Source organism: Lygodium microphyllum, chromosome 24, assembly GCF_053477565.2.
Source record: "Lygodium microphyllum isolate KBCC chromosome 24, Lygodium_microphyllum_v1.1.10, whole genome shotgun sequence".
NCBI classification, from domain to species: Eukaryota; Viridiplantae; Streptophyta; class Polypodiopsida; order Schizaeales; family Lygodiaceae; genus Lygodium; species Lygodium microphyllum.
In genome coordinates, this window is record NC_141158.1 from 11,024,451 (window position 1) to 11,039,262 (window position 14,812).

The window sequence follows — 14,812 nt, forward strand, 5'->3', positions numbered from 1 at the left end:
CAGTATACCATGCCTTTTCTAGATGATGTGCCTATTAAGGGTTGTGCAGAAGAAGAAAAGAATGAAAGTCTTGATTTGCGTGGATGTAGACAGTTTGTGGCTGACCACTTGGTTACTTGTGTGCAAATATTGACACGATTAGAGGAGGTAAATTTGACTCTTTCAGGGCTGAAATTTATCTTTAGTGTTAATGAAGTCATCATAGTTGGGGATATGGTTGGATATTATGGCAGGAAGCCTTCATCTGCAAAGGTGGATGTCATAAGCAGGATTGCAGAGTATTGCTCGACTACTTCAGAGGTGCAGAGATTTGTGGGAGCTTGTGTATTTTACATGATTTGGATTCCTCATTTTGCTCATATAGCAAATGTTCTATATCAGCTGCTTTGAAAGGGGCAGAAATTTCATTGGGATGAGAAGCATTCGAAAGCCATGCGTAAACTCAAGAAGCTGTTGCAGTCAGCTCCTACTCTTCGCAAGGCGGATTATCAGTGTGGATGGCCGATCATGTTGACAGTTGATACTAGCCCTATTGGCATAGGTTGGGCAGTGGGACAGGATGATGTTGATGGAAATAGATATGCAATCCGCTTTGGAGCTAAAGTTCTTAATGAGCGACAGAGGAGGTATCCGCAGATCAAAAGAGAGTTGTGGGGAGTAGTTACTGCACTGAAGTGTGATAAAGGGTATTTCATTGGAGCTTCAGTTGTTGTGGAAACAGATTGTTTGCCTTTGCTTGGCATGATTACTAGTTGCTCGACTCCAGATATAGCGATGCTTCGGTGGATTGCCTATATCAAGTCATTGAATCCAGAATTTCGACACATAGCAGGGAAAGATAATCCAGTTGGCTGACATGCTATCTAGAGCGAGATATGAGGATGAGGAGTCAATGCTTGCAGAAGATGATGAGACAGAGCTTGCAGCTTCTGTTCTTGTTCATGATTGTCATGTATCTACTGTTGAAGCCTTTATTGAAGAACTTTATATTGACGAGTGGCTGTAAATTGGACAGTATCTAAGTTCATTGACTCGAAGAGCTAATTGGACAGATGATGAATTCAAGAAAATAAGAAGGAAGGCTTATGGGTATTTCTTGAAAGATGGTTTTCTTTGGAAGCATCCAAAGAAGAGAGGAGGCTTGCCCTTGAGAGTAGTTTGTGATGTAGCGATGCAGATACAGATTATGCAAGAGTTTCATGAGAGCTCATGGGCTAGACATAGAGGTGTGTGGGCTACCTATGAGAAAATCAAAGAAAGATACTGGTGGAAAGGGATGTATAAAGATGTTTCTCACTTTGTAGAGACTTGCAGGGACTGCCAGCTTTACTCTTTAGTGCGACATCGTGATGAGTTGCATCCGACTTATCCATTATGTATGCATTATAAGTGGGTGGTAGACTTGGTTACTTTGCCAGTGGGACTTTGGCAGATGAGATATCTTGTCTTGGCTAGGGAGGATCTTACAAACTATGTTGAAGGCAGATCTTTGCGGACAAAGACAACCACTACAGTATGTAAATTCTTGTTGGAAGAAATATTTTGCAGGTATGGATGTATAGGCAAGATTACAGCTGATCGTGGAGAGCTAGATGCAGATGAAGCTAGAGAATTTTTCTCACGGCTTGGGATTAAATTGGCTCTTACTACTGCCTATAATCCAGAGGGAAATGGCAAGAGTGAAAGAGGACATCCGCCGATAGTTAAAGCATTGGCAAAAGCTTGTAGAGGTCGGATTGGGGATTGGCCGAGATTACTACCTTTTGCATTGTGGGCTGATCACTCTACACATAGTGTGACTACTAGATACATGCCTGCAGAGTTGATGTATGGGCAAAAACCTGTCATGCCTACAGAAATTTGTGCTCTCACTTGGAGTGTTCTTCCGTGGCATGAGAATTTATCAAGGGAGGAGCTTTTAGCTCTGCGGATTCGTTAACTAGAGAGAAGAACAGAATATGTACAGCTAGCAGTTGATCGTTTGAAAGCAGCCCGACTCAGAAACAAGGACAGGTTTGATTTAAGGCATCGCTTGAGGCCTAGAGCCATAAAAGAAGGAGATTGGGTTCTAGTCTACGACAGTAGTCTAGAGAATCAGCATAGTAGCATGAAAAAAACGGTTCAAATATGATTTGGACCGTACGAGGTGAAACAGGTTTTTGACAATGGTACCTATGAGTTGGCTGAATTAGATGGAACAGTATTGAGGGTGCCCATTGCTGGAAAACGAGTCAAGATTTTCAAGAGAAGAGAAGATGAAGAATATGCACTTGAAGCGTTGACAGAAGAAGAGCAGGTAGAAGAAAGTCAAGCAGAAGAAGCAAAGTATATGAATGATGAAGCTGATGGAGAAACATGTCTACTAGAAACAGAAGATGGACTCGACCTGTTTGTGGATTTGAATGATCCTCGATAGTTGGCTCATCCGGAGGATGCGCAGGTTTAGAGGGGGTGGATGTCGTGCTGCTACGCATCCGAGTCGTATACACCTCCATTTCTTTTGTTGTGCATTTGTGTTATTTTCTGCGTGTGATTCATTGTGTGTGAGATGCATTATGATAATATGTATCCAATGTATATATTCCGTTAGTGTGTGTGTATGATTTTGTTTGGATGCATGATGTGTGTGTATTAGAAAAATATGAAAAACTGATGCCAAAGGACATTATCAAATTGATAATTTCAATTATGATCTCTAAGAAAAGTGTAGGGAATTATGGAATCAAAGGAAGGTTTGTGGAAGCGATCATCTAAGTTCAAAAGTTCCCATGACACAGAGTTGAAGGAAGTCTCTCAAAAGCTGCTTAAGCGAGCAAAGCACTAGTGAAGCACCGAGGGAGTATTTTGCCATCAAATTTTCAAGACCGAAGTCGAAGTTTATGCGCAGATTACTCATTGTAAAGCTAACTGTCAAAGGGGTAATGTATGACTTTAAACATAAACCTCAAAGTCAAAATCAATGTTGGTGCTTAGATCTTGTAAGGGTGTACAGAAATTATCTTGTCAAAGAGGAGGTCTTTTTTTATTCCTGTTCAACTAAAAGAGGAGAAGGGGAGACTAATTTGGTTGCAAAAACCGTTTTTGGAGGGAAAAAGCATCTTTTGGGTAAAAAGGCAAGGGATTTTTTAGGCATCTTTGGGAACGAAAGGAGGAGGAATCGAGATCCTGAGGGGATTGCCACGTCTTGGAGCCTTGCTTCACCTTGAGGATAGTGAGGATCTTTAGTTCTGGGCCAGCTCTGTTCAGACTGTGATACAGGGCTGTACAGGATAGGCGATGATTCAAATCTATTCTGTCTGGTTGTAATCTAAGAAAACTGACATATTTTGTTAGAAGCGTAGCCTGGCCTGTTGGAGACTTGGAGTGTTGTTCACAGAGGCAGATAGGTGATGAAGGAGAAGACAAGGGAAGTGTGATGAAGAAGGACAAGACAATGAGATGGTGATGAAGGAGAAGATGAGGGAAACGTCGACTTGAGGCATCTCGAAAATCATCGAAAGAAATCACGTTGACTCGGAGGAACAAAAGACCAAGAAGACGACTAGGGGAGGATCGGCGAGCTCTGCACACGACTTCTATTCCATATTGGAGGATGTCTACTAGGTGATTGATGCATCACCTTCCTCGACAGCGACTCTAGCATGTTTTTTCCTCATGAATCTCAACTTGCACTTGATTGGAAGGTGGAGCTCCTGTTACCTCCCGCATGCTAGCTATCAAGAAGCTATGAAAGTTATTCCAATAGGACTGAGGATTCCCGAATGGATTGGTTCATTAAGCCAACCTTTCCTTTGCACTACCTTGCGCAAGCTACAATTGGAATGAAAAGCCTTCTCTGCCGCCATGCTAACACTGTTCGGGATCACTTTTCGAATCTCCACATATTTGTAAGGCTTCCTTGCGTAGTCGCCTGGCATCATATAGAGCCGCTTTCGGCTTAATGTTCTCCATCACAAGGCCCTGGAAGCTGCATTAAAAATCGTGCATCAGACAAGATAACCTCTTTGACAGATAACATTTTTCTCTGCCGGTCTGGTTCAGATTGCTGAATTCCTAGCTAGCCCTCGACATACATACGCAGAGAGAGAGAGAAAGAGAGAGAGAGAGGGGCCTTATGGATTATGAAAACCTTGCTTTGGTTCAGCCACGGATGCGCAGGTCACCATCCAAGATGCGGATTGGAATAGTAAGACTCCCAGATCTTCAAGGTGGCTGGAACTTTGAGAAACAGAGCTACAAATTGCTGGATTTGCTTGAGGAGAGCAGATGAGAATAGAGCTTTCAAGGTAAAGAGTTGAAGAGGATTCAGCTAGCTAGTCAGAGGAGATCAAGCAAGGCTTTGCTTTGTCAGGACGTTTTTACTCAGGTCACATCCTGCTACGGGCAACAGTTTGGGTACCAATTTGGGCCTGTGTTGAGGGCTTGGGTCTCAAGCTGGGCCTACGTCGACGAAATTCACTTGAGGAGTCCAAGTATATTCTGTGCTATGCATTAGTGGTGAATGAGGACCAACCAACTAACAGGAAACAAGATCCGCAGAATGATGAACATGAAAAAGATACTTCAAAACCAAATTCTTTCAGTGTGAAGCTTATAAAGCAACAAGGTATTGCTCTAAACTGGGCAGCATGTGCTGCTATACGCAGGGCAAAGACAGGCAAGACACAGAGGAAGCCCCTCCTTACAGCCTGCGTTTCTGAATCCTGGAACTAATCAGGAAACACAAGAAGCCCTGGAGGACTCTCTCAAAAGAAATGGTTGAACTCTATAAAGCAGGATACAAGAGGTCATGGAAAACCTTGCAACAGGTCTGATAGAATGAGTGGCTACATGGCCACAACACAAGGCCAGAAATACCAGTGTGGCTTAAGAGAAGTCCCTGCCTATTCTCTCTCAGAAAGAATACTCTCACCTTTTTAATGAAGACAATTTGATACCCTGCTTTGGGTTTGGAGTGAGCATACATCTTTTGTTGCCTACTAAACTCCTACTTTGTATGGATTCGTGAAAATTTGTTCACAAGAAATATTACCCAGCAGAATTTATCAAGTGCCAATGGAAAAACTAAATTCAAGTATCTGAATGTGAAACTGCATATATTCAGATCTTTCTGAACATGAACTTCAAGTAACTCCCTTGACAAGGATTATAATGTACTTTGGCATCAAACATTCAATTTTCTTCTTGTTAGTCTCTTTCATTGCTATATCTTGAACCCCGTGTTACATCCAATTCAATACAATGGGACCTCAAATGGCCTCAGATTCCCAAAAAAACTGCAATATGAGATTTTCACTCTACTTTGCTTTCGGTGCCTCCACATGCACTATCCAAGAGAAAGAGTTGAATAATGGGAGAGCTTCTTACATGTTGCATATTTGCTAGAACCTTGCTTCTTTTCCTTCACTTCAGCATTCAAAATGAGCCTCTCTCAGTGGCATGGCTCTGATACCATGTCAAGAATTGCGTGGTGGGGGGACTTACTTGAGTTGTTGTGCGGCCAAACATACACTATATATATACAAGAGGAAGCTCACTTAAGAGTACAAGAAGAGAGATGGAGACCAAAACGTTTTCTTGCTGATTTCTTCTTCTTCTTTCATACACAATATAATGTACACAAAGTATAGATAAGATACAACATAAAAGAAAGTGGTCTACTAAGTCAAATAGTGTATAATAAACTATACTAATCGACTAACACTTTATCTTTGCCAGCTATAGGTAGGTGTAACAAACTAAATATAATAAGTGATATGTCAGTGGCCATGTGAGTATCAAAATGACCACCAATGTGCTAAGTGTAGACATGCAGGCCCATCTAGCCAGGTGGTCCATCATCAATGTTTGCATGTGTTGATTAGCTTGCCATCCAACAAAAAAGTGCTAAAGGAGTGCCTTGGGGTGGCCAAGAGTGCTAGAGTGCAGTAGGAGTGGAGCACATATGGGCAACTAGCAAAAAATGTGCCGCAAACTATTAGGGCTACCCTACATGCCTTCTAGGGAAGCAACCCCCCTCCAATTCTTGATATCAAGATAAGGAGGTCAAGAATAAGGTTCTATGAGACTGGCTAAAGATTTGGAGAGCAGACTTAAATAAGTTCTTGGTGATTTTTGGGACTGTCAACCATGGTAGCTTGTAAGGAAAGATAGAGGAGGGCTAAGGAAAAAAGTAACTAGGGTTTTGCCCTCTTCTAGCTCATGGGTCTCCAAACTTGGCTTGGAATCCCTAATATTTTCATGAAAAGAAGTGCCGACTTACTAGTTTAGCCATTTTACCTCCTGAATATCCAACCATAGCTATTGCTTGCTCCAAAAAGCTAAGTTAACTCTGGTCCTTCTTTTCTCCTATTAACATGTACTTGTAATGTGAGTAACTAAGTTTTTTGCATTTAAAAAGGGAGAAATAGGAAATAATAAAAGGAAAAAAGTCTAATTCTTTGATACCACTTGTAATGAATGAAGCTCAGAGGACAGAGGAGGGAGAACTAAAGAGAGAAAAAGAGTGCAAGAAGAAGAGAAAGGAAGACTAGAAGAGGAGAGAGAAAGATAAAAAAGAGGGGAGAAAGAAGGAGAACGCCATGAAAGTTGAAGATGAAGGTGAAGAGTATATTCTTGATAATAGTTGGTTGCCCTAAACCGGGACTCTTACACCTTATATACCCCGATTAGTGTGACTGGATGTCTAACCCCTAGTTTCTATATATCCCACTCATTACATCTTTCAATACATCTGACTTGGTTTGATGCAATTGAAATCTTCAATATGATCACAGGATGCCTTACTTAATTAAATATGAACTTAATTAAAATGATTGAAAGATCTTCAATGATCACAGGATGCCTTACTCCAGAAATACCCGGGCGATTTACAGGTTGCCAAATTTAGTGCAATGGATCTCATAGAAGGAGATCAATACATCCTCTATTGAATCCACAAGGCAGAGAGCAGTGGAGACCATCTGCCTGTTTGAGAAGTACCTACCCATGAGCATGTTCACAATACAAACCTACCTCTAATTGGTACATCTTGTAGATGAAGTGGAGATTGCGTGACCTGTCCATATGCAATGGATATTTTTCTTGGAGTGCTTCACGGAAACCCTGAAAGGATTTGTGCAACAACGAGCTCGGCTAGAAGGTAGCATGGCTGAAGGTTGGTTAGTGTCCGAGGCATTAATGCATATCTCATAGTGGCTACTAACGGTGGATTCAGCCACAACAATATACTATGGTTCCTCAGCAATGATGATAGATTGACCAGAGATGTGGTGGTTGGAAATGGGGTAGAAAAAATGATGGATGCTACAATGGAGGAGAAAGTGAATCATTTTTGTATGTTGTTGCACCATGCCTCCATGGAGATGTGGCTCGCTAGGTTTGAGCAAGCCATTAAAGTTTGTGAAGAAGAGCGATTTGAATTTTGACATAGTATGTACCACTGACCGATTGGATATCCTAAGGGCATGGAGGAGATGTTGTGGTTTATGACTTTGTGATGGTTGCATGTAGCTTTGATCGCAACCTCTCACGAAGGGATGGAGGTCTCTACTGAGGAGTTGGAATTATCAAGGGGATGTAGTCCAAAGGTGACCATATGTTTTATAAGTTTCCAAATCTAGATTTTATATGTGACAACTAATTAACCATTTCAATGTATAGTAGAAAATATACAGTGTGGTGTAGTCACGCAGACGACATTTTTGCATGGACTGTATTGACAAAATGCACACCATAATGGATTGTGGTGCTATGACAAAGTTCGAGCAAGAGAGCTCAGGGCTAGCCAGGGATCTAAACACCGTTATAGAAGAGATGGAGTATTTTGGGAACTTGCAAAGTATTATCACAATGGATTACTATAGTTTCTCCATGATCCTATTCAATGTGCAGTGGTTCAAAGTGATACTGGAAGGAGCCATGGCAACTGTTCCATGAGGTCCATCTGGATTTCTCAAAATAGATTCCAAAAAAAAGATAGACAGATTTGCGCAATACATTTGTATTGCTGGCCCATTGTAAACAGGTGCATGAACTCATGTTTTTTAAACTTTTATTATGACATGATATATGTCGCAATTGTTAAATCTCTCTTGTATTGGATTTTAAATAGGTAATTTTCTATCCAAACCCCCAACAACCTCGATGGTGGTATGCTATATCTTCAGTTCCCTAAAGTGCGAGAGTATCCAATGAAAGAAATATTCCTAACATAGATGAGGACAATATGCAGATAGAGGGGTCAATACTGCAAGGGCTAGAGGCCGCCCAAAGCTTGGAGCATGTAGAGGAGGCAAAATCGGGTAACAATGCTGGAAAGACATGAGGGCAAGAATTCTTTGAGAACAAGGTGGACTCATCTTTTTGTGGTGACCTTTCTATCGACCTTCTAGTGTATGCAAAGTTGTGTTAGGAGATTGACATGGGACCATAGACTATGTTATACTTGGAGTATCCACCTACTCAATTCGTTGATGAATCACTTATAAGGGTACTCTAGAATATGCATTTTAAGTAAGATTTCTTTTTAGAGTTATATTATCGGGCTTTGCTTGAATCTTTATATTGATTACGCTAACATCAATTTTTATCTGTACAGGTGACCTTTGTGGATATTTGGACAGCGTGATGAGCGACGAGGAGCTACAGGAGATCTTCACATGTATGTCTCTGGATCAGATGGCTCCATTCAGAGATATGGTAGACCAGGAGCTATCTGGCACACTATCAAGCCATTTCGTTAGATCTTCTTCAATATCCTCTAATGCTTTTGTTTCTAGTAGACAAGGTCGATGCTCTAGTGAATAGCTGAGGGAGTATTTTAGGGAATGCTGGGGAGATATGGATGCGGTGAGTCCGTGGTCGGCTCAAGATACAGACGCTAATTCTCACTTTCATGTAGGTTCGAGAGAGGGTGGCTCACGTGGTTATTGTGGAGGTATCGACGCATTGTCTCAGTCTCATCGCTCTGCTAGATTTGTGTCACCTGTGGGATTTATCACAAGTATGGAGACATATATTCTAGTCACTTCAGCTTTTTCTCAGTTGTCCATAGGTGGCACACCTATGGGTGCTACTCTAAGAGATACCACCCCCGTGGGTATAGGAGATGTATAGGGATCTCTTGGATATGCCTAGGAGCATAGTTGTAAGTGGGAGAGGACACATCTTAGACATATCCCAGAGAGGTATGGATATCTTATAGATGGTAGGATAGGAGCCGTCATCATGAAGGATAGATGGTAGGATAGGAGCCGTCATCATGAATGATAGGGAAGGAGGGTGATGGCTCATATGAGAGAGTTTTGCCAGTAAGTTTTTTGGCACAATGTCTTGGATCATTTGAAGAACATACTGGAGGGGAGTAAGGACTACATAGTAGCATCCTTACATATGAGGAGTTTCCGATATCCACCTCAGTAGATAAGTTTTCCACAGACTCGATGATGGAGTACATACGTGCATACATGTCAAACAGATGATCGGACGCACGCAACACACTTAAGAGTGGGGCCTCGCCTCAAAGCCCAAGTGGATAGACACAAATGACTAGCGCTGACTTAGAGAGGAGGCTACAAATTCTCCAAGACATTGGAGGCAACAGCATGAGGCAGCGAGGGCACGATTGGAGGCAGGAGTGGTCCATCATCTTAGGAGTGGCAGCCCCACAGGACTTATCCGGAGAACTCACTTGTATTGACAATCGTGTTTCTAACAATTGTATTTTTTTTCTTTGCAGCACCACTCCATTACAAACCGTGATCCTACCGATCTAGAGACTTGATATGCAGAGAGACATGGTGGTTTGACTGCATTGATCGATAGATTGTATGTATGCGGTGGCCCAGTAAGTCACTCATCTTTCTTGTCCGTAGTTACTAATTTTAATTAAAATACATTAATGTATTGTGGATTGATGTGCAGTTGTTTCTTTTTTTGCAGAGTTTGTTTGATACTCCTTTGTGGCGGGACAAGCTTTGAGATGGCGAGGATCTATAGCTCATGCTTGGATCCGTGGAGCACACATCCTCTTCTTTTCTGGTCCTGTGATATACACTATGTTATTATCATCCTTTGTATCTTGCCACGATTCCATGAGTGCTTTCATTAAGTGATCTTGTATTTTTTTAATGTATTAGTCTTATGGAAGCAAGTACAATTTTCCTTCATTTTGATGACCATTGTATATCTTATTGTAACCCTTTTATAAGGCCCAAATACAGCACATAGTGCTAGCTACCTCGCCACAAAATTTTTTTCTTTGTAACCATCGCTATTAACCCAAATTTGCTGCATATGTTACTATTAGCATTGTTATACGCAAATAGCAACTCTGATAGCGACGATTCTATGGCATCGCTAATATAGACATGTTTACGATGACAAGGGCAATTTTTTTTGTGAACATTTTCATCGCTTTGAACGTCAGTATGAGGCTTGTATCTTGTAGTGATGATACGACAAGACAAAACTAAGATCAATATTGTGATATAAGAAAGCCCTAAGATACGATATGGATGATGAAAATGTGTATTCTTATACTTCTATTTCAATTTTCAAGTTTAAAGGCCCACAAGGCTCACTACTTACTCACTTTAAAGTTGTTCAGAATCAAGCTCACTAACATCGACTCTATCTTGTATAATTGTAGCTAGCTATTGTGAGTCATAGCAATAACTGAGTTGGTCAAATTTAACTATAGTTTTATAGTACAATTAGTTTGTGACCTAGTTGCTTGTTTTATATGTGACTTAGACTTTCTGGTGTGTAATACAAAGTATGAGATAATAATGAAACAATGAGAGAGCACACTACTCTACATTAAAAACTCCATGTCTTTGCATATATCCTCTTTTCTCTTTTGACATGGTATTAGAGCTAGGGAGCTTGGCTTTGTAGTGCATAGGAGCTCAATCTTGGAGGAGCTAGAAGCTGGAGAGTATTTATGACCTATAGTCTATGAAGAAGATTATAGTACAACATTGGGAGCCATAGCTTGCACTTGATGTGGTATATATAAGTGATTTTTGGTGTCTACTCTTGACAAAGCCTATTGAGGCTTGGAAAGTGAGCTTATTAGCACCCAATGGAGCTTGTAGAAGTGATTATAATGTCCAAAATTAGCAGTACAAAATCAACATGATCTCTCCAAACTTGGACCTATTCTTATCTTGAAGCAATCTTTTGGAAATGGGCAGTAAGAGTTGTATAGTTGTTGCACTTCTTTCTAAGAAACAACCTTGGTCATTGAGTGAAGATTCTAAGCACTACTGAGTGCACAAGATGCATCAATAAATAACAGGTTAAAATCCTTTCTAGACCACCATGAACATATTGCTATTGTGTTTTTATCTCAGCATAGAAAACCCATTTTTGGTGCTCGTCTATTTTGTTTGAACACAACACTGCAAGGATTCTTGACATTGAGTTTGATAATATACTCATGCACTTTAATGCTATTCAAAGGATCTCAAGGATAGTCGTTGATTGAATATACAGGGAAGGTGGTATCTTAAATCTCTGGCAACTTATAACTTGATATTTGCAGCTCATTGATGCTTATGTTTGGTACCTACCTATGCTTGGATGATGCCACATGTTTGTATAATGGCTAATGGGCTAATTGAGCATTGAATGATTAATCCCTCAAATGAGTTACAACTAGTTATAATAGAGAGTTGGCTGGTCATAGCCTATTTGCAATCCTTCTCTCATTTGCACTTGGACCGTGTACAAGTGTTGATGGTCATATATACATGTGTTGACTTTCAAAGGTCATGGAACTTTCTTAATATGTTTTTGAGCTAGTTCTAAGCTAAAAATACTTCTGCCTTAATAAAAAATTTATTGTTGTTATCTCATAGACTCTTTTCCTAACATTGGTTGGAAGAATTGTATTCATGTCTATTATGCAGTCAATGCTATCTATGTGAAGTGTTACCATCCCTAGAGAGTTTGACAAATTTTTGGAGATGTCTAATATGCTTTTGATCTGAAATATCACTAGTTGTTGCAAAGTTTTTACCATCATTCAGTCTAGGACTAAAACTTTGTGTCTGAGTAGTGGTATGTCTGTACTACTTGACTAAAAGATTTTAGGCTTTCAATTAATGAACTGATGTCTACTACATATCTAGATTGAGTAGGGCTCAATTGAATGTAGGGCACATACAAGTGTACATATGTTTCTTGAATGTTATGCAAGCATTTCTAATGTCTACTACATGTCTGGATTGAGCACGACTCAATTGAATGTAGGGTACCTGCAAGTGTACATTTGTTACTTGAATGCTATGCAAGAATTTTAATAGGTGAAAGTACATCCTAGACTATAGGGAGTCATTCATTGACAGTTTGCATACTGCAATAAATACTATAGTTGAAGATATGGCAAATGAAATAGGTATCGACAATATCATTTAGTTTTTGGGAGAGAAGCTTGACAAGAAGAACTTTGATTTATGGAAGTTCATGATGTAAAGCTTCCTGATTTGAAGAGGCTATTGGGATCTTGGCATAGAAGATGAAGCTGAATCAAGATCCCTAAAAAGGAGTCTGCAATAGAGCAAATGAGAGATTATAAGGAATGGTCAAAAATAGCTAGTAAAGTTTTGCATTCGTTCTCATTATGCATATCAAATGCAATGGATATGTAGATTACTAGTTGCTAGACTCTAAATGATATTATTGAAACCTAAACCCATGCATTTATAAGAAACATAGCTAATATAGTTAGTAGAACCAGAACCTAATAATGCATAAATTGATTTCGTAAATGTTTTTGTTTTCAAGCCTGCTTACACCAATTGTTTTAGTAAGCCAAATTCTCATGAAAAATTATGGTAATATTACTCATGAACAGAAAATATAATTGAAGCAGTAGTTCAATAATATGACTAGAAATAGTAGGAGCATGCATACTTATACGATGGAGATTAAAAACCATCGTAGATAAGCTTGCTAGTATTTGTTGTAAAGTTGATAATGATGACATGATTGTAGTCACCTTGAATGGTTTGGGAAAGAAATACAAAGCCTTTGACACATTGATCTCTGTAAGGACAAACACCCTTGATGAGTTACCTACTTTATTGCTACATCAGGAAGTTCCTTGGCTTGAATACATGTTCTAGTACCTCTCAAAGTAGAGATATTTTATTCTACTTGAGTCAAGAAGCTAGAGATGGTAGTGCTCATGGCGCTTTTCAAGGTCATGGTTACACTTTGAATACATGTCGATAGGAGCAACATAATGCATGGCAGAGTCAAAATGCACAAGGCTAGCAAGGAGGAGAGATAACCTAGAGATAGAGGTTGTTGTTAGCAGTCTCATGATCAATCTAATAGATACAAAGATTGTTATTACTATGAAAATTATGGACACATAGAAAAGGATTTCCATAAAAAGAAATCTGACATGAAAGAAAAAGAGAGACAACATGGAAACTATGTATCTTTAAGTGATGATTAGACATATAGATTGTTTGCTCTACATCATGTCTTTAAGAATATGCATAAGCAAGACAAGGTGGATGAATAGTGGTATATAGAATCGGGTATATCAAATCATATGACTTCGCATAGTGAGTGGTTTGATGAAATGACTGTAGGCTCTCATGGCTATGCATGCATTGGTGATGATACACATCATGACATCAAGCATGAAAGTGTGGTACCATTAGTCATGTATGATGGTAGGAAAAATAGTCTATATGATGTATTACATATATCGTCTATGACTAAGAATCCATTGTCAGTTGGAAAAATGGCAAAACAGAATTTGCAAGTTAGATTCAATAGAGATGGCTACTTTATTGAAGAGTATGGAAATGGTTGCAAGCTGATTCCTAAAGGCAAAAGAGATAGCATGATGCTTACTTTGAGTGCTTCTAATCCTGAATTAAAGCTAGACATGTTTGCTCATGTTAATGAAGCAGTTGGAGACGTGAAATCTCGCGTAAGTGCATTGATCATGTAAAGATACAAATGCTGAAAACAATGCAATAGAAGGAGATTGTACTTGGCTTGCCAAAGTTTAATTACACGGATCTAGGACATGTGTGTTCCGCATATCATTTTGGAAAGAAAGCGAGGTTTTCATTTGTCAGACATGTCACAAATAGTTCTAGACCTTTGAAGTTGGTGCACTTAGATGTATGGGGTCTAACCCATAATGAGTCTTTTGGTGGTGCCAAATATTAGATATCATTTATTGATTATTTTAGTAGATATACATGGCTGTATAGTCTAAAGAACAACATTAAGGTGCTAGATGTCTTCAAGGATTTCAAAACACATGTTGAAAATAAACTTGGATATTATATCTGATGCTTTAGATCTAATGGAGGTGGTGAGTACATTTCTTGGGAGTTTGATAAGTAGTTGGCTAAGTATATAATTAAAAGATAGCTTACTTGTTATATACCACATCAGAATTGTGTGGCAAAGAGAAAAATTCAAGTGCTTATGGAGGCTGTAAGGGCCATGCTCAATGAAAGTAAATTTTCAAATGGTTATTAGGCTTGAAGTCGCTGTAACTATATTTTATGTCTTGAATAGAATATCTATAGCAGGCATTCATGATCTTAGATCATAAGAAAAATTTTAAGGCCACAAGCTAGATATAAGTCACCTTAAAGTATTTGGCTTCATTGCCTATGTGCATGTACATGATGAGAAGATAAAGAAGTTAGATTTGAAAGCTGTTAAGAGTGTCTTTCATGGCTATACATAGGATAGAAAATCCTATAAGTGCTACAATCCATCTCTACTCATGAAACAGTGATCAACAAGGATGTAGTATTTGATGAGT